This window comes from Dipteris shenzhenensis, chromosome 22 (assembly GCF_047967505.1).
Source record: "Dipteris shenzhenensis isolate YYH24624 ecotype China chromosome 22, Dip_SZ_1.0, whole genome shotgun sequence".
Lineage (NCBI taxonomy): Eukaryota > Viridiplantae > Streptophyta > Polypodiopsida > Gleicheniales > Dipteridaceae > Dipteris > Dipteris shenzhenensis.
In genome coordinates this window covers 22940504-22962200 of record NC_141617.1, presented here as the reverse complement: position 1 = coordinate 22962200, position 21697 = coordinate 22940504, and the positions used below count along the sequence as shown (strand labels likewise).

At 44.9% G+C, this 21697-nt stretch overlaps 1 protein-coding gene across 1 annotated transcript in view; it reads right to left on the bottom strand.

The window, feature by feature from the left end:
* The window catches only part of LOC147887886 (uncharacterized), a 66538-nt gene that overhangs the window by 36890 nt on the left and 7951 nt on the right, over window positions 1-21697 (bottom strand). The gene's annotated exons all lie outside the window — the stretch shown is intronic.

Here is a 21697-nt window from a genome sequence, read left to right as displayed (position 1 = left end):
GAAAACTTCCAGTTATCTTATCATCACGAAAAACCTGACTTATGACCACCAAGGAAATAAGGCTCAAGAAGAAAAACAATTACAAGAACTAAGAAACTAGTAAAATATGTTGCTACTCTTTCCTCATCAACATGCTTACTTGATTGACCCTTACATGTGAGCATAAGAAAACCATTGAAATTTGATTCTTGCAAATGTTTCTCCTCAACATTCTTATTATTGACCATTACGTGTAAGCAGAGAAAACCCTAAGATTTGATTCTGAAATATTTCTCACAAGTTTGCATTGCCTTACTAAAAAAAAAGTAAAAAGCATGACGTTTTAGCTAGTAATCCCATACAAATCATTAAACAACCTTGACTTTTGAGAAGCCAACATGACATCGACAAAATTGAACAAACCATTAGTCAAACTCCACTTGGTGGCAGTAAACAATTACGCTCTAGTCGTTTATACTTATAATCTCAACTCCATAGAAGAGTGGCCTTAAGCAATTCATAGAGCCAATGCTTGAACACCAAATTTAAATGTGGCGACAACTCCAATGGTCCATTGGTGGTGACACTTCTTGAGTCCCACTTGTTTTATATGTGCATAACTCTCTGTGTTGGCATAGACATTTGCATAGGTCTATGTGTACATAGGCAAGGGGGTAATCACACATCAGCCTCATTGCCTCTTTCGAGGCGATGGACGGAGTGGGAGTTTTCACCCTCAAAACCACTTGGTAAGGCGAGCAACTTAGAGCATTCGTGGCAAGCTTCTAGCTTTAGGAGGGCTTTGTCCCCCTTACCCAATTAGTTGGGTAGTAGTGAGCTCCAAATTGCATGACTTTCATGAACGTGTTCATCAGCAACCTCATTGACTAGTCATGGGACATGAGTTATAGCAAGCCCTTGTTAGGTGTTAGGTGCATGTTTTGATGCTTTAGGAGCAGATGTTCTCAGCAACAGAGATCAAGAGACGATAATGTTTCCTCCTAGGTCATGGTCTTGAGATGTCATCCCTGATATAGACTATAGCAGTTGAGTTTGTATTTTGGCCTCGGAGGTCTTTGACCAAGGAGAGTTGATATGGAGGTATGCGGTGTGGATAGGCATCTAGCTAGGGGATCTTCTTTTTGGGATCCTCAATATTTACGCATGCTGGGATCCTCAATCTTTACGCATGCCACAAAGGGCCTTCTTTTGGCAATAGCTCCCGCACTACCTCCCTAATGTGGACACTTGCATCATTGGAGGAGATTTTGACAATATGGAGTTTGAGGAAAGCAAGGAGGTGCTTTATTGTCAATCATGCCAATGGCACAGCAAGGCATTTGGGAGCAATTTATTTCATCATCCGAAGATGCATGTGGGGTTTACTTGTTTCTGCTTCAGCAAACGATGTCGTAACGGGAGACTTGATAAGTGTTCGGAATTGGGCTCTATAAAAGGGGTTCCTCATGCATTTTGGTGGGCACGACAACGATCTAGGGGCTACCATAGCGAGGAGTGAGGGATTTCAGACGTGCTCTATCTAGAGGAGGAGGTACAACACACTATAGATGTTGCTTGCAAGATGGATAGGCTTTTTGGACAGCAGAGCCCATCTAGAGGAGCAATGCAGAGTTACAAGCCTCGCATGCAAGCTTTCTAGATTAGAGAGAGGACCCTTAAGTGAGTTGATATAATTGAGCTCACTTGACACTATGGGAGACCAGGCAGGCAGAGTACTTCTATCATTTATCAAGGGCTCGCTTGGTACAGCAAGGTGGAAGAATGATGAATCTTTTTTTTCAAACTACAGGTCCGCATTCAGCTAGAACACGAGTTCAAAGGTTGAGAGATGAGGGGGGCAGCTCCACGTAATCTTTAGGATATCCTAGAGATGTCCACCACCTTCTATCACCATGAAAAGACAGACTCCGCAAGTGACGCAGCTAGGGAGGAGGTGTGGGCCCACATCCCCTCAGTGGTTTCCCTATGCATGATGAGCCAATTAGATACCCTTCATTGACGTGGAGTTACCTATTTATGGCACAAGATTTGGTACGGTGCTTGGGTCCAATGTGACTTAGAGGAATACCAAATCATGTTCCACTACGATACATAGAGCCATGGATTAGACCTTACCCTATTAGAAATGTTTCAGCACAAGGTGCAAAAAAAAAGGGTTATCCACATTAAAACAAGATGCTATGTGACTTCAAATGCAATAACACCTAGCCAAAATCCTTATACCGTCATGTATTAGAATCCTACAAACTTTGGCCTTGTTTTGACCATCAAGGCCCAACGTGGGTATGAAAAACCAACGTTGGAGACCCATTCGTGTTCTATTGCATGTGACAAGCTTTTTAAATCAAAAATTGCATGTATAAACCTATTTATGGGACAAGATTTGGTACGATGATTTTGTCCAATGTCTTGTACATGCGATGGGGCCTTTTTAATTTAAAAAACATGTATAGACCTATTTATGGGAAAATATTTGGTACGGTGCTTGTGGCTAATGCAAATTGAAGGCATACTAAAATCTTGTTCCATTACGATATATAGAACCATGGATTCCACCTTACCCTATCAAAAATTTCTTAGCACGAGGTGAAACAAAAAAGGGTTCTCCATGCTAAAACAGAACGCTATGCTAGTCCAAATGCAATAAAATTTAGCAAAATATTTATACCATCAAGTATTAGATTCCTACCAAGTTTTTTCTTGTTTTAACCATGGATGCCCAACATGGGTATGACAAATTGATGTTTGAGACCCACACGTGTTCTAGTGCATGCGACGGGGTTTTTGTTCGGATCTTTGTTGCTTGGCAGACAGTGGTCCTCCGAGGGCTGATGTAGAGCAGAGCCGTACTTGTCAAGCTTATTGTTAGAGGATTCAATCCAGGCAGATAGATTTAGAAGCTCTTGCTTTAGGAGGGGCCTCTTAGGAACATTCCTCGCATCAGGTGCGAGTGGTCAAATAGCTTTACTAAGATGGGGGGAAGGTACTAAGTCCATGTAACAAGGAGAAAGCCTCACTTTCTCTCTCCTACTAACTATTATATCTAAACTGATAGAATAATGTGCTCAAAGCACAGGTGGTACTGTGGAGTAAGTGTGAGAATTAGAGGCGGGAAATAAAGTGGGCCTCCGAAGAGGGAAATAATAATTTGAAACAATGTTTGGCCTAGAGGGATGAATACAATTGTAAAGAATAAGTACTTTATGGAGGGAGAACCCTCACCGTAAAAAAGAATAGAGACTACTATATAGAGGGAGGATACCCTTGCTCTGTTAGCCCTTAGCCCTGGTATGGCCTTGTAGGCTAGTTTTACGACTCAGTCAACCCTTAGGTTGACTTCACTGGTCAATCACATGGTTGACTTCAGGGCCATATAGGCACCCCTTTGTACTTTCATATTATCCATGAGCAGATACTCACGTTTGCTTTTTTGCAAAAAAAAATACTCACGTTTGCTTCAGCATGTTGTTTGCTCCCTTGCATTCCACTCCCTTTCCATTGCTTCCCGCACCCAACAGTAGCATCAGGGCCTATCTTGCTCCTTGTACTTGCTTCCCTTTTCATGTCTCCTACCCCCTCGTGCATCTGCCGCTCATTGCCTCGCGCTCAAAGCCGCAACAACACGCACCCAACATTATACAAGCTCCTGTACAAGTTGCGTGGCGCCAAGCTTTCATACAAGTTGGAGAATCGGCCATACAACAGGCGGCGGCATTGCCAAGTCGTCCGTACATGATGTCAACTTGGCTGTACAATCTGCGTCAACATCAACCGTCTGTCCTGCACCAATCACCACGTCAGCGCCATACAACTGCAGTTGACTGTTGACATCCGTAGAACTTTGTGTTGCTGCATGGGGGAGGTAGACTTAGGGGTAGGGTTGTCACATGAGCAAAACTTTGCCATGTGGGCAGCAAACCCAGAAGGAGAAGCATGAAGAGGGGGCTGCCACATGGGTTGTCACATGAGCAAAACTTTGTGTTGCTGCATGGGGGAGTTAGACTTAGACTTAGGGCTGTCACATGAGCAAAACTTTGCCATGTGGGCAGCAAATCCAGAAGGAAAAGCATAAAGAGGGGGCTGCCACATGGGCAGCACCTACACTGCCATGTGGGCAGCAAGCTCTCAGATAAAACTATAGAGAAGGGGCTGCCACATGGGCAGTAAGCAGGCTGCCACGTGGGCAGCACAATGAAGGACATACTTGGCATGTCAAGGACTTTCTGGAAGACTGGATCAGCACAGATCAGAGGCAAAATGATTGCAAGGCACATGCGACTGTTCGCAGCAGGTTAAAAACTAGATCCGGGACTGAGAGTAGTCCAAACAGAGGCGGGATAGGCAGGTATCATACGGGCTATCAACACATGGTGTAGAGAGCTTTGGACGCTAGAAAGGCCTGGGATACAGTCAAAACAGGGATGGATTGGCCAGGGCAGATACACGCCTCCATGGAGCAAAAGGTGGAACAAATTTAGGGTTTGATTATGCCTTGGAAGAAGGCAAGTAGGCTGCACAATATGGCACACCAGATTTGGGCCAAGAAAGGCCTCATATACAGCTGTATCTAGCTGAGGTAGGCCTAGCAAGCCACGTGGCCAGGCAAGGCCATGAAGGCCTGCTTATAGGCCAGGCAGAGGTAGCCAACAAGGCCGACTTGCAAGTCGGCTGGTAGGGATTCTGCTGGTTGGTTTTAGGGCTAGGCCCCTGTCAGTTTTGGGGGCTGGGCCCCAGTGATTTTTGGACAGCATAGGTCAGCCCACTAGGGCTATTGGATCGGCCACTTTTGGAGGGTAATTTCCCTTATATAAAGGGGCATTTGGGGCCTCACTACTCACTCACTGAGAGTCCATCTGGAGAGCAGATTAGACCTATAGGGAGCCTGTCTCAAGGACCAGGACATGGACGAAGGAGTTGGTCATCAGCAGTAGACAAAGAGCTCATGAGGATCAAGACCCTTTGCTGTCCTCCAAGGTAGCAAGGAGACTGTGAGTCAGGCCAGTTAGGCATCCAGTGTGGCAGCTTCCAGGGAGGCCAGCTAGAAGGGCTATCCATAAGACCAAGGAGGGTCTGTAGATAAAGAGCTCTGGCAAGGGTTGCACCCTTCGCTGTCATCCCGGACAGCAAGGTACAGGGATAAATGTACAAGGAGCAGGAGAAGCTTGGCTTGGACCTCACCATTGGTTGTACATCAAGACAGTTAGGAGATCAAGTCTTCTAGGAATTCACTGCCTTCCAAGTAGTTGTCTAGACGGATAGCTTGGAGGTGTGTTTGTCGGCATAGGTGATTAAGTCTACAGAAGCTCATCAGGGAGCATACGGACTCGAGGATGTTGAGGTACTAGGGTGACAGTTGGTGAAACCGCCCTTCAATAAACAAAAGGGCAGTGATCTTCTTCTACTCAGTCATAAGCTTCATAAATAACCACAATGCAAGCTTCAGTCACTTCAACCACTTAACAAAACTTAGTAACAAACTTCAAAAACAAGAAAGGGGAGGCTAGAATGCCTCTGCTCAATGAAAACAGTACACACTGCACCCACTTGCCCCAAATGCCTTGGCACCCCTTACGGTATTTATTTAATGCTTCTGAATGGAAATGCTTTACAACAGGAGTTCACCCCTGCACTGTTCCTCTCTGCACAGAACCAACTCCCGCTATCTATGGCAGAGGAGCAAGCTCCTTCCTTGCACCTATCCTCTGTCCAGGCTCCCCGCAGGGTGCAAGTGTCTTCCAGCAATCAAGATAAGAGAGAAATGAAGGTAGAGAGCGGAGGGTGAACAAAAAAGAGATGTAGAAGAAAGATGGTCCACAGATCTGCCCCGAAATGATTGCCTCAGGATCTGTGCCTGATTCCTCCTAAGAGAGCATGCCAAAAGCAGCTGGAAAAGTTCCTCCTACAACCTGCACTGGTCCGGAACAGCTCCAGAAGCCACCACGCAGCCAAAAGCACGTGCAGAAAGGTCCTGAACAGCAAAAGACAACCTCGAGCACATGCTGAAGGCAGCCATACACGGCCGTACGGACGTCCATACAGTTCATACGAAAATTTTCAAAAAGTTGAAAAATGACTTCTAGCACTTCCTAGAACTGCGTAATAGCCTTGGAACAGCTGAAATAGGCTAAAAATGGCTGAAAACAGGCTTGAAACATCTGAAATAGTCAAAAACTGCACAAGAACAACTGAAAACGTCCAGCACCTCTAGGAGATTGAGGGGAGAGAGATGGAAGGTGGGGGAAGGGCATGCATACACATGCATGACAAATGGCACCTCTTTCTTGCCATTTGCCCCTTCATTAAAGTCTTAACCCCCATACCAAGGACAACGTTGGTTGTCCTTGGGCCCAACTTTTAGACCCCTCTTTTAAAACCTTTGCCTTGCTCCTAGGACCTAGTGGTGCACCTAGACTTTGCCCCTAGGAACTTCTAAGAAGTGTGCACTTCCTCTAGCCAGTCCCTCACGGCCAATTGATTACAACACCTAACCATGGTTAACCCCAGGTTAAGCATAGGTTGAGTTACGAAGATACTTTATATCACTTTTCACGTCCCCGTGACAGTTGGACAACTTTTGGTAAAGTCAAAAGACCACAGCTTGGTGGGACTCTGGATCTCTCTTTTGTATTGTGTCCATCTCAGGATGGAATATGTCTTTTGTTGGTGCTAAGATCAAAAGACCACAGTTTGGTGGGACTCTGGATTTCTCTTTTGTATTGTGTCCATTTGAGGACGAAAATATATCTTTTGTTGGTGTTATATCTCCCTTGGATCATAGTCCATTTACTAGCTTGCACACAAACACACATGGTTGTAAATTATGCATAAGTAAAGAAGTTTTGGATTCCGTAGCTAAATACTTTGCGTGTAATCCTTGGGGCATTCTATCAGGCTTCCGCCTATGGGATACCCTCTGTCGGGATCATTTCTAACATGGTATCAGAGCCCTAATTGGAAAGTGGAGCCTAAAGGCAACGACCTTGATTCAGAGCTCGAGGGAATCTACTTCAACGTCTAGAGGATTGTATTGTTGCAAGGAGGAGGGGGGTTTAGGTTCAGATAGGTGTACGAGAATTGTTATTGGGTTGCAGAACTTGCCAGATGGAGGACGGTTGAAATAAACCATGAGAGCATGGTTCCTAGGGGACCTCAAGCTCGTCACCCATCATGAGGAGCACAATTGGAGAATGCTGGTACCTAGATTTCTTAAGCTCAAAGGCAGGTACATGACTAAAGGTAGTGGTGCCATCAGGTGCTACCATGGAGGGGCCTATATACTAGGGTGGTTTGCTTGGATGGGACCAAATCTCAGTCTACTATCATGAGCACGAGCCACTACATGCAAAGCCCTGGATGACTCTGTAGGTGCTTGTCATCAATCTCAATTGAATACTTCTTTTTGTTTTGGACTTTGAATTGATATTTTTTGCTAGCTCCCTAATCGCACCTACTCGGTAGGTTTATTGTATAGCATCGTGTGTAAATGATGCTATTGGGAGTGTCCAAAACTTCAAACATGGATGTCAAATGTCACCCACTTGATACATTTGATGTTGGAGAAATAAAGCAAATCACAATGAAGACATGGCAAGTGAATTGAATGGCATGGTAATAACAATTTGGACATCACAAGGGTAATAAAAGTGGGGATGAGGACGATTTGGGCTGCTACTTGCTTAAATTTGAGGAGGGAAGCAAGGGGGTGAGAAAAATGGAGTAACCTATGACATAGAGAACGGTCGTGGTGTGTTGTTGCTATCTTAAACTCAATCCTAGAGCAAGCGTTTTGAGTGGAAGCAGTGGTAATTACATTGATTTTATTAGACTCCTAAGGAAGGCCTTGCCATCACCTTTCAACCTTTAAAAACTAGGTAATTGATTATGATGCCATAATTAATAGTCATGAAGACTTGGACAGTTTTTTCAAATCCCTTAAGCCTAGCTGGCACTCTAGTATTGTATGCATGCAGCACGGACACACATGTGCATGCACACACACACACAACACACAACAGAGCACGGTTGGTAGTGAGTAGACACAGCAAGGCGGTTGGCCTCTTTTGATGTTTTATCAACAGTCGTGGGAGGGGAAGAAAAGTCCAGATGAGGGGCTACAAGGTAGGCATGTGTCCGTCCACGTGCCGGGCAAGCTGCTGAGCTAGAGGCAAAGGCACGATGCCACGGTCATGTTTAGTTTATATATTTGCACACACGCTCACGTGCGCGTGCGTGCACGCACACACACACATATATATATCGAGGGGTGCACTACTAAGAAACCCTATGTATCACGTGTGTTCAAAGGGTGTTAGATAAACCCCTCAACTAAAAAATTTACCCCCAATAAAAACAGCCCTCTTAACTTATGGGCTAAGTAAATTTTTTCTAAAATTGGATTTTAAAACCCCTCCTGTTATTGTAATCCTGTTAAATTTTTATGAAAAGTGGAATTAAAATATCCCTCCTTTTGAATGCACGTGGTACACTAAAATTTTATGAGGTCAACCCCTAAGATATATATATACTCTCTCTCTCTCTCTCTCTCTCTCTCTCTCTCTCTCTCTCGGCTGGTCGTGCATTTGGGTTTGGAAGTTGGTCGTGCAATCTTACAACCTGCAGCTAATTTGCTTTGAAATTTGTCGTACAGTAAAAGTGCCATACAAGCGTCAAATCTGATATACAAGCATCAAATCTGCCGTACAATCGTCAAAGGGACGCACAATCTGAAATTTGCCCTGCAATTGATCGTTCTAACTGCAAATCGTCAAAAGAGAATTCCAACATCGCTACATTTGTCTCACATTTTGGGCTTTTGGTTGACATTGTTTCAACTTTGCACCAAATTGGCTCAGATTTGCAGGTTTGCAGTTATATTGTCAGGAATAGGGCTTTTGTGTCACATTTGCAAGTTTTGCACAGTGACACTTGCTCCTTTGGTCTCAATTTGGGCTTTTGCAACATTTGCCCTTTGTTGGCTCAATTTCATCTCTAGAATTGGAGTCTTTGAGTGCTTTGACGTCGGATTGCCAATTTGCAGCAACTTTTGGGATTTTTTTCTCAATCTACCCTTTTTTGTTGCAATTTGCCCTTTAGAAATTAGGGCTTTTCACATTGGCTTCAATTTTGCAAAGGACAAGGCGATTGGCACATTTGCAGGCACTTTTCCACTCAGTTTGAGTGAGATTGCAGAATATTTTCAGATTCCAGGCTATTTTGTCACATTTGCCTAGATAGCAATGACATTTGGGTCCTTAATCTGACATTGGCAAGAAATTCAAGCAAATTTGGTCAATTTGCAATTTCGCAGCTTAATTTGGGCCTTTTTTCACATTTGCCCTCTTTTTGGCATATTTGCCCTCTTAGAATTTGGGGCTTCTGCCAGATTTGTCGTCAATCGCAATGGCATTTGCTTGCTAAAGCTCAATTTGGAATATTCTTGCATTTGCCCTTTGATTTGGGCTGGTCAATTGCAAAACAGCTATTTGCAAGGGGGTCTTTGATTGGACGGACATTTTCTTGCAGGTCATTTTTGGGGACAGTTTGTGCATTTTGCTCAGTGTTTGAGCAGCCATCTTAGCATTGATACTTACAGACATTTGCTGTCATTTTTTGACTGACATTTGCAGCCAGCAAACAGCTCTTTGCATTATAGCCTTGAGGCTGTGACATTTGTAGGGCACTTTTATTTTTTATTTTTTTTGGATTTTCATTTGCAATGGCAAACCATGAATCTTTTGGGATGCTTGCTACTGAGGATGAGCTTGATGGCCCATGTGGTTGTACTTGGTGCGCCACCTGTTGGTGTCCAAGAACTTTTGGGGAATGGCATCTAGATCGGAGACTAGACCTATCTCTTCATCATAGGCACCTGCTGTTCATCTACCACTACCCCCTTGGTGCCTGCCGCCAACCCTCCAACACAAGAACAGATTCGTTGGGATCAGAGAGATGCTCAGGCACCAGTGATTTGCCATGAATTGCAAGAGAGTTGTTCTACCTCACATTCGGTCTTGCAAAATAGGCAAGGCTGCATGGGACAATTTGGCCAGTCTTTATCAGATACGCAATGAGGCCAGAGTTGCTTATTCACAAGCAGCTTGACAATGTTAAGATGAATGAAGGGAGCAACATGGATGCCTACACTCGATGGACTCTCTGACTCATATCAGGAATTTGCTACAACACTTACACTAGTGGCCATGGGTAACCCCAACCACTATTCTTTTGATCAATTTGTTTCCCTACTCCAAGAGGAGCAGAGCGTCAAAACAGGACTGCTGACTGCTTCTACTCATGCAGATCAAGTCTTTGCCACTGATCATAGGGGCAAAGGAAAAGGGGGGGGGAATTACAGCAAGTCCAAACCTACATCCGGACCTCATCCTCTTCTTCTCCTACTAATGGAAAGAAGAAGAAACTGTTACGCTCAAGTTAAGGTAACATGACCTCGGAAGGGTCAGTCGACATTTTCCTTTAAAGGATCAATGTTTGTATTATATTTGTTTGGGCTACATGTAAATGATCAAAAAGGAATAAAGGTCAAGGTCCTTGGTGAGGGTGACAAGGCACTAGACTAGGTGGATCTAAGGCTAAGGGACCTAAATGCATGAAATGTGCCTAGGGGCAAATGTTTCAAAGATATCCCAAGAGAGGGGTAAATGATGCATTAAGGAAGGACCCTAAATTGAAAACATGTGGCATACTAGATCCATCTAGGGAATTTTGGGGCTTGGTGGAAATTAAGTAAGCAAGAGCTTCAACGTAACAATGCTAGAATGAAGAGAGAGCTTACGACCACTGAGATTGGCTGGGAGGTGATTCAATGTGCCTGCGCCCGTGATTCGACGTAACATGCTAGGAGTAAACGAGTTTTCGTGTGATATGTGGTTTCCTCTAATTCATGAGTTGGCCAATTTCGTTGAGAGGGAGAAAGCTTCTTGCTTTCAAAGGCTACTGGCCTTCCCTCTTGGAGGAGAACTGCTCCTACCGCAATGCCACTTGCATCGGTTTCAAGGAAAAACAGTTTCTGGGGATCAACTATTTTTAACACCGGTCCTGAGACCATAGCTTGTTTTATGGTGTTAAAACTTTCCTATTGATTCTGTCTCCGTATAAAAGGTACTTTATCTAAGGTCAGATCAGTCAATGGCCAAGTCAGTATCGCAGCCACTTTCTTTGGATCCATTTCTACCCCCTCAGGAGTAATTATGAATCCTAAATATTCAAGTCTTACCATACACAGTATAGTTTTCTTTTTATTAACATAAACACTGGCTTTCCTCAAAGTACTGAACACTATTCTTAAGTGTTCATGATGCTCAGTAATACTTTTACTGAATACCAGAATATCGTCAATAAAGTGTACTACAAACTTTCTGATATACGGACGTAGTAAATCGTTCATAAGCATGACGAATGTAGCTAGAGCATTGGTAAAAGGGCATTACCAAAAACTCATAATGTCCAAACCTACTTCTAAAAGTGGTTTTATGCACATCCTCGGCTCTAATACGGCTCTGATGGTAGCCACACTTAAGCTCTATCTTACTGAAAATTACGGCCCCATGTAATGCATCTAGCAAATCATCGATCCGAGCCATCGGATACCTGTGCTTAATAGTGATATTATTCAATGCTCTGTAATCTATACAGAGTCGAAAAGTATCATCTTTCTTCTTCTTTAATATCATTGGCAAAGCAAAAGGTGAGAAACTTGGTTGAATCTGCCCCAACTTGAGGTATTCTTCCAGTTGTCTTCCTACCTCCGCTTCTTCGGTAAAACTCAACCTATAGGGAGGTCTATTTACAGGTTCTGCCCCCGGGATTAGTTCAATCTTATGCTGAACATTCTGCTCTGAAGGTAACCCATAAGGTAGCTCATCCCTAAACCGATCAGAGAACTTCTCTGTGACTTGATCTACCAGCTTGGCCATCTCTCCATTTTGAGCAACATTAGTGCTAGCCGAAGAATCATCAATCGGCTCTACCGATGCTGTACAAAGAAACAAAAACTCTTCTTGAGCTTTTCGAATTTCCATCACGGAAACCAACGATCCTTGAGGTATATCTTTTTCACCTTGTAAGACATACAGCACATCATTCATCTTGAATTGATAAATGTGCTTTTTCCAATCTATGGCTGGATTCTTCCTAGAATGCCAAGCCTCACCCAGGGCTATGTCTGCATGAGCAAGCTTAGTCATTTCAAAATCAAGCTTCTCAGCATAGTCCTGAATTCGAAGCTCTAACTGGGTAACCCTTTGGTCCATACTTTAGTTGAACTTCCATCTGCCATCCTGACTGTATATGCATAGTCAGATGGGCTAGTCTTTAGTTTCAGTCTCTTTACAAGCTTGGAGTTAATTACATTGTTCGTTGACGTTGAGTCAAACAACACAATGACCTCATGATTAGCTACTTGCCCTTTTATCTTAATTAACTCCGAATCATTAAAGGTTGTATACCCTGTTGCTGCGGGCTTTGACAGGATATTATCAGGTTCACTAGTTACTAACTTAGCAACAGACACACATAACAAAAAAGGTACTGACCTTTGAGAAGATCCCGCTAGCTGAATCTGCATCTATTCTGCTGTGGGACTGCCCTCCATTTCCACGTCACATTCTGAGACCATCATCTCAGCCATCCGATGATCTTTGTTTCGTGGACAATCTTTCCACTGATGAGGCTGAAGGCAACCAAAACACAAGCCTTCTCTCCTCGCTTTTTCCCTTTGCTCTGGGTTCAAAGAGAACTTCAACCAAGCCCGTGCTGCCATTGGTGTTACTTTTCTTTTCATTCCAATGGTGGTACTTGATTTAGGAGTCTCAACTGGTTTCACCTGCTTGGCTTGACCACTAGGCTATGAGGCACTCCCTTTGCTAATCCACTTCTTCTTAAACCCAGTTTTCTTCGGGTACCCATACTGAGTCCCAACCTGCACAAACCCACTTGGTCTCTTCTCTTTTGCATCCTCATAGTTCAGGGCTATGGCAATTGCTTCATCTAGCGTGTTTGCATACTTAGCCCGAACTTCCATCTTGATTCGATTATTCAATCCAAAGATAAAATCTTTTTCTTGGATTGACTGAGGTAGGGGTTCATCAACCTTCATTACACTTTCTCTGAACTTATCAGTGTATTCCGCCACTGATAAATTTCTCTGACGAAGGTTTCGATACTGATCGCAAGCTCGGGATGCTTCGTCAAGAGGTAAGAAGTGTTTTCTAAATTCCTTTTTAAACCCCTCCCAAGTAGTGGATGCCACTCCATCTTTCTGCTGTTTTATCCACCACCTATCCGCTGCCTCATTAAACATATGGATGGCCTCGCGGATTTTCTTCATTTCATTCCTGATTTCACAAATGGCGAAGGCCTCGTCCCATTTGTGTAGCCAAGTCTCAATGATATTGGAACTACGGTCAGGCATCCAACCAAAATACTTTTCTAGCCTATAATTGGCAATATTAGGCACCTTAGCCCTCCTAGGCTCGACCGTACGAACACTGGACTCCGGTTCCATCGGAGATTTACCTTTCTCCTCACGAGATGGTCTGGCAAACATACTATGCACCATTTTTTTGAGCTCAGATTGCCCTACATTTGTTTGTAACTACTGCGCTAAAATCTGTTGCAAGGTATCCTCTAACATTGCAATTCTACCAAACAGTGTATGACCTGCTGGCCGCGACACCTGCGGGGTCGGCCGGACTCCCAACTCTACGGGATCCATCCTGCCAGTAGCCTTTGAAAGCAAGAAGCTTTCTCCCTCTCAACGAAATTGGCCAACTCATGAATTAGAGTTGTATGCTGTTGTCCATGCTCTGAAAACATGGAGACATTATTTGTATGGATCAGAGTTTTATGTTGATGTTGATCACGATACTCTGAAACATTTTTGTAAACAACCTAACTTGAGAGGCCGCCAAGCTAGGTGGGCAGAACTCATGCAAGAGTTTAATTTGACGATTCGGTACCGAAGAGGGAAAGATAATAAAGTTGCTAATGCGTTGTCACGCATTATGCATAACATGAGTTTCACAATATTAGAGAGTGCTCTAATGACCGAGATTAGAGAAACTCAAAAGGTGGACGAGTTCATCCAGAGCCTTTGGCCTAAGGCTCATGTGTTCAGACCCAGGGAAAAGGATGACCTGGCATCCAGAATAGGCCAAAACTTATGCAAGATATGCCATAAGGGATGGTATGCTGAAAAGAAATGGCAAGGTAGTAGTACCTAATCAGAATGATCTCAGGCAGAGAGTCATTCGACAATGCCAGGAGTCGAGAAGACATATGATCTCGTGAGACGAGATTTCTTTTTGCCAAAGATGAAAAAGCATATTCATGAATATGTGACACGCTGTTTTTCGCGTCAAGTAAATAAGGCAGAACGGGTGAAGCCATCCGGACTTTTAAGAAGGATCATAAGGGAATTTTCATAGAGAAGTCTACTCTACATGTGGGTTTCTTCAAAAGCCATTCCATTATGCTCTCACCATTCCTAAAGATTCACCTAAAGATTTTTGTATAAAATAGGCATTGCTATAATACTTTGCATATTTCTAAGTGAAACTATGTTTTCTTCTGATCGATTTTTGCCATATTTATGCATAGTTGGAAGATTTTTTTTTCCTTCGCTCGGACGCTCGGAAGATTTCGCTCAGAAAATGCTCGTCCCCGCTCGCTTCCCTAGCCCTAAGCTGCCTAGGGAGGGAATAGGGCAGCCTATAAGGGCAACCCATCCCCCAGCCCATTCTCCCTTGATGGGAGCTCATTGGCTCAACCTTGAGGGGGCCCTTCTGGGCTCCTATCCAAGACTTAGACCTACCTAGAACCCTAAGACGGAAACACTAACCTGCTATTCCTCAGTGGGTACTAGTGAACAAGGACTAACTTTCTAACTTGACCTAAGGCTGAGAGACTCACCTATGTAGCTCGTGCCTGACTGTCCCTTGACAAGGGCTCACAATGGGGTCACGGCATACGACAAAATATCCTATCATAGGAACTATTTGCACTTTGTCGAAGAAGCCAGTTGTCACCTTGAGGCTTGCACCCAAGTGTAAGGGTGCCTGTGACATTCCCTCCTTTTTAACTTGGCGGTAGGTGCAAACGTACTAACCCATGCTTCCATTTGTAGAGAAGAATCTGCTCCAGCTCACTGACTTATGCCTCGTCGATCACCTCGGACCCTCATCTGACACGACCCCACCACTCCTGAAACCTCTGATATGCAAGCAAACACAAGAACACACCAAACCTGAGGAAACTGAGCAGGCTGCTCACCACCCAACCATGACATCTACAAGATGCAATCCCGAATCAGGAGATGTCCCCTCCGAACCACGAGCTGAGCTACTGGCACGAACTCCCAACCAGATCCTAACCAGTCTAGTGTCCCATACCACCAGGTGGCGCTGTGAAGCCTGGGATCTGTTGCTAGGCCTTGGGCTACGCTATGATGCAAGCGCGCGTCCGCGACTCAATCTAGGATCAGACCTAGCACTTGGGAACGAGACTTGCTCCCATCGGCTCCCTGAGACTGAACCTTTGGGCCCCTTATATAGACTCGGGCCCCAAGCACCAAAAATAGCAAAGACCTCTAACTGGTTCGTACCCTTGCCACTCAGCCCGAGAATCAAGCCTACCTAGCTCTAAGCCTCCCCAGGCTACCTGAGCTAGTCTTGTGTACCCTATACACGTCAGATACCAATCCGTGCACATGACATACTTCCCCTCCTCGAAGAACTCACTCCTGAATTCGCTAAAAAACCTGCGCATGTCCTCTGAAGGTTCTATAATGTCTCCCATGTTGCATCCTCCTCAACACGATCCTTCCACTTGATCTTGTATTCCGTGATAGTTCTGTTACGAATCTGTCTTTCACAAAATTCAAGAATACTCTCAGGTTCGTGTGGAATAAAAGTTAAATCTGTAACTTCTATTATTTCTTGAGGAGAAACAAGTTGATCATCCGCACCCAGTAACTCTTTCAGTCTACTGACATGAAATACTGGATGTACTTGAACATCAGGAGGCAATTCTAATTTATATGCAACATGTCCAATTCTTTTAATAACCTTAAACAGACCACAGTATCTGGGGGAAAAGTTCGGAACCAAACCAGTACTTAGGCTCTTGGATTCCTTAGGAATACGCAAATATACCATCGTTCCTTCAAAGAACTCTCTAGGTGAACGATGTCTATTAGCATAAAAAATGTCCTGATCTTGGGCACTTCTAATAGACTCCTTAGCAAACTACAACATTTCTTGCATGTCTTGCAAGAATGTCTTTGCAGCATCATTTTGGATTCCCTTTAGCCCAACCATAACTAGTGACTTAGGTTGAAACCCATACATAAGCATAAAAGGACTATAACCAGTACTTGAATGCTTTGCACTGTTATAAGCAAATTCTATCATAGGTAGATAATCTTCCCATGAAGACTCTCTCTTAGAAACATATGCCCGAAGCATATCTTCAACCAATTGGTTGACCTTCTCTGTACTACCATCAGATTGTGCATGATCTGAGGAACTCATACTTAGAGTAGTTTCCAACTTCTCAAAAACTTGTTGTTCTTGATCTGTAACTTGTACGAGTCAGGCAAACCATCCACAAAGAAACCTAACAAGGTCACTGGATCCATCGTTGTAGCTCTGGTCTGCAAATCCCGAAACCTCTAAAGATAAACCTCAAAAGTCAAATTCAGCTTGGACATATCGAGGGCTTTGAGCTTGCCTACGATATCGTAATCTTCCTCCTCCTTCAAAAACTCTTTCCTGAAGACCCCTTCAAATTCTCTCCATGTTGCACGCTTGGGTCGGAGTTCCTTCCATCACAATAAAGCCTTTCCTGACATAAACCCTGCTGCAAGCTGTAAACTCGAAGTGTACTTGCCACTTGTGCAACCAAGTGTCAACCACCTCCTTGGTATGAGAATTCTGATCTCCGAGAAAAGGATCTGGAGTGATGTTCGGACCTAACACTAAAGCCATGGCATCCACATGCGTGAGCGCCTGAACAGTGCTAGTCAAAAGTGTGACTCTAGTCTGAATGCCTTGGAGTTGCTGTGTCAATCCCATTTGATTCGTGTTAACCTGCTCAAACTTTTCATCAAGAGCAATGGTGAATTCACTGAAGGCTGTCTTCGTAATCAGATCATCGTAGAGACCTTGGTCATCCTCCGCATGGTAGTTCATATCCTGGTCTCCCATCGCAAGCTCACGGTCTACAGAATCAGCCATAACTGAATCGGATCTGATGAAGAAAGTAGGCCGAGAGAAGATAAGTAACAGGTGGTCTCAAAACTGGGAGGCTGGGACGGGCAGAAAAGCTGACGAAACAGAGGTGATGAGAGAAAGAGGGCTGGCTGGACGAAAGGAGAAGGGGCTGGCGGAGGATGTCAATCTCGGAGCCACGGAGGACTGCAGCAGGCAGAACCAGAGGGTGCAACCGGCAAGTGGATGTGGAGGGGTGTAGACTTGCGCACAATTCTTCTCGTAGGGGAGGAGCTGCTGCTGCGATAAGCTTGGAGGGGTGGTGCTTTTTTTTAGCATCCAGGCCCCCCCCCGAACTCACGCATCCTTGGCTGCGAACTGCTCCAACCCTTGCCGCCCTCATGGTCACTGCTCAGGCCACCGTACCTGGGTTCAACTAAGGCTCCCCCTCAGCCCATCGCTTCTCTCCTACAATCACGCTCCCCTGCAATCGCTCTCTGCCCCTCCAAGTTACACCTAACTCTCTCTCTCACCTAGCGCCTCAGTTCAACGTCGAATTCACTCACTCTCTGCCTTCTCCTACCTTCTTTCCCTAATCTAAAACGTCTTCCCTTAACCGATGAACCAATCAAGCACTTGTAGAGTAATGAACATGAATTTCGAAATTAGGGCATACCTGGAGAAAAAATCGTCCAAAATTCTCGCAACAGAAGTTCCTACCTCAGGAGTTGGCTCTAATACCAACTGACACGACCCCAGCACTTCTGAAACCTCTGATCTGCAAGCAAACACAAGAACACACCAAACGTGAGGAAACTGAGCAGGCTACTCACCACCCAACCATGACATCTACGGGATGCGATCCCGAATCAAGAGATGTCCCCTCCGAGCCACGAGCTGAGCTACTGGCACGAACTCCCAACCAGATCCTAACCAGCCTGGTGTCCCATACCACCAGGTGACGCTGTGAAGCCTGGGATCTGCTATTGGGCCTTGGGCTATGCTATGATGCAGGCGCACGTCCACGACTCAGACCTAGCACCTGGGAATGGGACTTGCTTCCATCGGCTCCCTGAGAACTGAACCTCTGGGCCCCTTATATAGACTCGAGTCCCAAGCGCCAAAAATAGCAAAGACCTCTAACTGGTTCGTACCCTTGCCACTCAACCCAAGAATCAAGCCTGCCTAGCTCTAAGCCTCCCCAGGCTACCTGAGCTAGTCTTGTGTACCTAGTACATGTCAGATACCAATCCGTGCACATGACATCATCATAGATATCGCTAAGTGCTAGCCCAATTTAGGGGTTCAACATGCCACGTTCAAGACATTATGCATCGTCCAACTTTACGGTAACCGCAACTTCATAGAGACATCGTTGATCTTCTTAATGATGGGGAATGGTCCGAAAATTCTGAAGGATAACGTAGGGCATTGCTTGCCCACTTGTTTTAGCCTTTGCTTTATTATCCTTAGATAAACCCAATCACCCTCTTTATAATTGACATCTCGTCAGGACTTACTAGCTTGACGCGTGTATGTTGCTTGAGCTTTGGCGAGGCAATCTTTAACTGACTCCGTGATCTCAGCCATGGATTCTGTATTTTTGTTGGCTTCGATGGACGGTGATGTTCAATATGGCCTGCACTAATGGAAGGAACTGCTCCCACTTGGACTGCGAATCATGACAATACGATTTTAGTATATTAAAAGCCAATGGATGAAAAGCGTTGGACATTTGAAGCTTGGTGCCAAAGTTTTCGAACAGAGCCCTCCATAATTGTAAGGTGAATTTGGAATCTCTGTCCATGGTAATGGTCCGAGACAATCCTCCAATTGGATACCAATACCTTATAAATAAGCGGGCTACGTTTTCTGCACTGCTGTCTGCTTGTACGGAATAAGCATACAAAATTTACTAAATCAATCAACAATGGTTAGACATTGAGTATTTCGCGTACCTACAGATGCTAGAAGGGGTCCCACAAAATCCATCGTGATGTCCTGGAAACGATCTTCGGGGATTGGTAAGGGCTGAAGCAATCTTACCGTCTTCTGATGGGACAGCACATAAAAGCTGTGTGATATGTTGTCCTAACTCTGTCTCCATAGTCTTAGCTAATCTGTAGGGAAACTTACTGGGAGGCGTTGAGTCTGGGACTAATTCAATCTGATGGTCCTCAGGTCTCTGAGGTGGAAGATGTGGTGGCATATCGTCCCAAGGCATAATATCCTGGAGCTCCTAGATTATATCGGCCATGGACTACCCTAAAGGAGGAGCTGGCTATAAAAAAAGTACTTGGAGATAAATAAAACAACACTGAAGACGAAAGATAGCTGAAGAAGAAATATATATATCACCAAAGGAACTCAATACAAGAGAAGAGATATCTGAGAAAGAAACTGTGGAGGGAGCGAATAGCAGCCCTCCAGAGCAGCCAATTGAAGTGGGCTCTGCACTAGCTCCACAAGTTGGAACTGAACCAGATCTGGGTCAGCAACCTATTGCCAAAAGAGCAAAGTTTTGCTGCAGATCTGGAGGAAATAATACAGCAGCAGTAGAGAAGTAAGTCGATGGGAGCAGCTGCAGGAGAGGATGATGGAGCGAATCTGAAGCAGAGAAGGCAGAGAGGATGCAGGAGCGGAGGCAGAGGATGCTGGAGAGGATGCAGGAGCGGAGGCAGAGGAGGCAGAGATGCTGGAGCGGAGGCAGAGGATGCTTGAGAGGATGCAGGAGCGGAGGCAGAGGAGGCAGAGATGCAGCGGAGGCAGAGATGCTGGAGCGCAAGTGTGCAGCAGCCTGTTCCAAAAGTGATTTGGTAGCCAGGGGGCTACTGCCTTTTATAGGCCTGACTCATGAGGTCGGCCAGCTGGTCGGCCAATTCTGCCAGTTCTGGTCGGCCAGTAATGGTCGGCCATTTTTGGCCTTTCTGGCCACTTGTTTGGCCCTGGCCTCTACATTTGGAGATTGCCTAGCTTAACACCCCCTCTCAATGTCCAAGGTAGAATGGTTCCAGGGGTGATCTATCTTCTTCATCAGCCCCTTTTTTTTTTTTTTTTTTGGTAAGAGGGTTTTCATTTAGATGGAGATGCCTACAAAGTGGGTTTTCATCTTCGCTAAATGCCCAGTAGTGATGGTACAATCATAGAGTACAGAAAGAGAGGTGCTTAAGGAGTGCCCTCGCTGGGGATTTGTTCACTTCCTTTAAGCACTAGTATACAAAAAAATACTGCTAAGGAGAAGGAGGCGGTACACCAATCCCAAGCCGTGGGCTAAGATGCTCAAGGATAGGTCAGTTAACCGGCTTGGTAAGAATGTCAGCATGATTATCGGCAGCTGGAACATATATCAATCGAATAGTACCCAGTTCCACTTGCTCGCGAGTAAAATGAAAGTGTACGCCAACATGTTTGGTGCGGTTGGAGAAAATGGGATTGCCGGCGAGAGCGATGGCACTTTTGTTGTCGACGTAGAGGACCGTTGGTTCAGTACAAGAAAAGTGTATCTCTGCAAGAAACTGTCGGAGATATATGGCCTCTGTGGTACAATCATACAAGGCCCGATATTCAGCCTCAGTAGAAGATCCAGCAACAGTTTCTTGTTTACGGCTGGACCAAGAAACAGGTGCCGAGCCGAACGAGAAAATGTAGCCGCCATGAGAACGGCGATTGTCCGAGTCGCCAGCCCAGTCAGAATCAGTGTATCCCTGTAGTGTTAGTCCTGGTCTGAAATGTAAACCATAAGAGTAAGTACCACGTATGAACCGCAAGATACGAATACATGCATGCCAATGAGTGTGCTTGGGTTCATTAAAGTACTGACTGAGAATAGAAACTGAGTAAGAAAGATCCGAATGAGTGTGAATGAGCCAGAGCAGCTTGCCAACAACCTGACGATAGAGATGTTCATCAAAGGGAGGAGACTCCAAGTCCTTTGAGAGCTTGACTGTGGGATCCAAGGGAGTGGCAGCTGGCTTAGGCTCATGGGGGATGATCTGATCAGGAGTTGAAGAGCATATTTCTGTTGAGAAACAAAGATACCACCAGAATGCTGGACAACTTCCATGCCCAAGAAATAGGAGAGAAGACCGAGATCGGTCATCTCGAATGTGGTGCTGAGTTGTGTTTTAATGAATTGAAGTGTGGTGGTGGTAGAGCCCAAAAGCAAAAGATCATCTACGTAAAGTAAGATAAAGCAGACCCCCTCTGAAGATTGATGTATATATAAATTCGGATCAAAAGGAGTGGAATGAAACCCATTAGTTTTGAGTAAGGTGTCTATTCGGTGGAACCAGGACTGAGGTGCTTGTTTAAGCCCATAAAGAGCTTTGCGGAGACGGAATACCTTATTTTCATGGCCAGTAGGAGAAAAACCTGGTGGGGGAGCCACATAGACTTCCTCATCGAGGTAGCCATTGAGAAAGGCACTCTTGACATCCATCTTATAGATAGACCAGCTGTGATGAGCGGCTAGG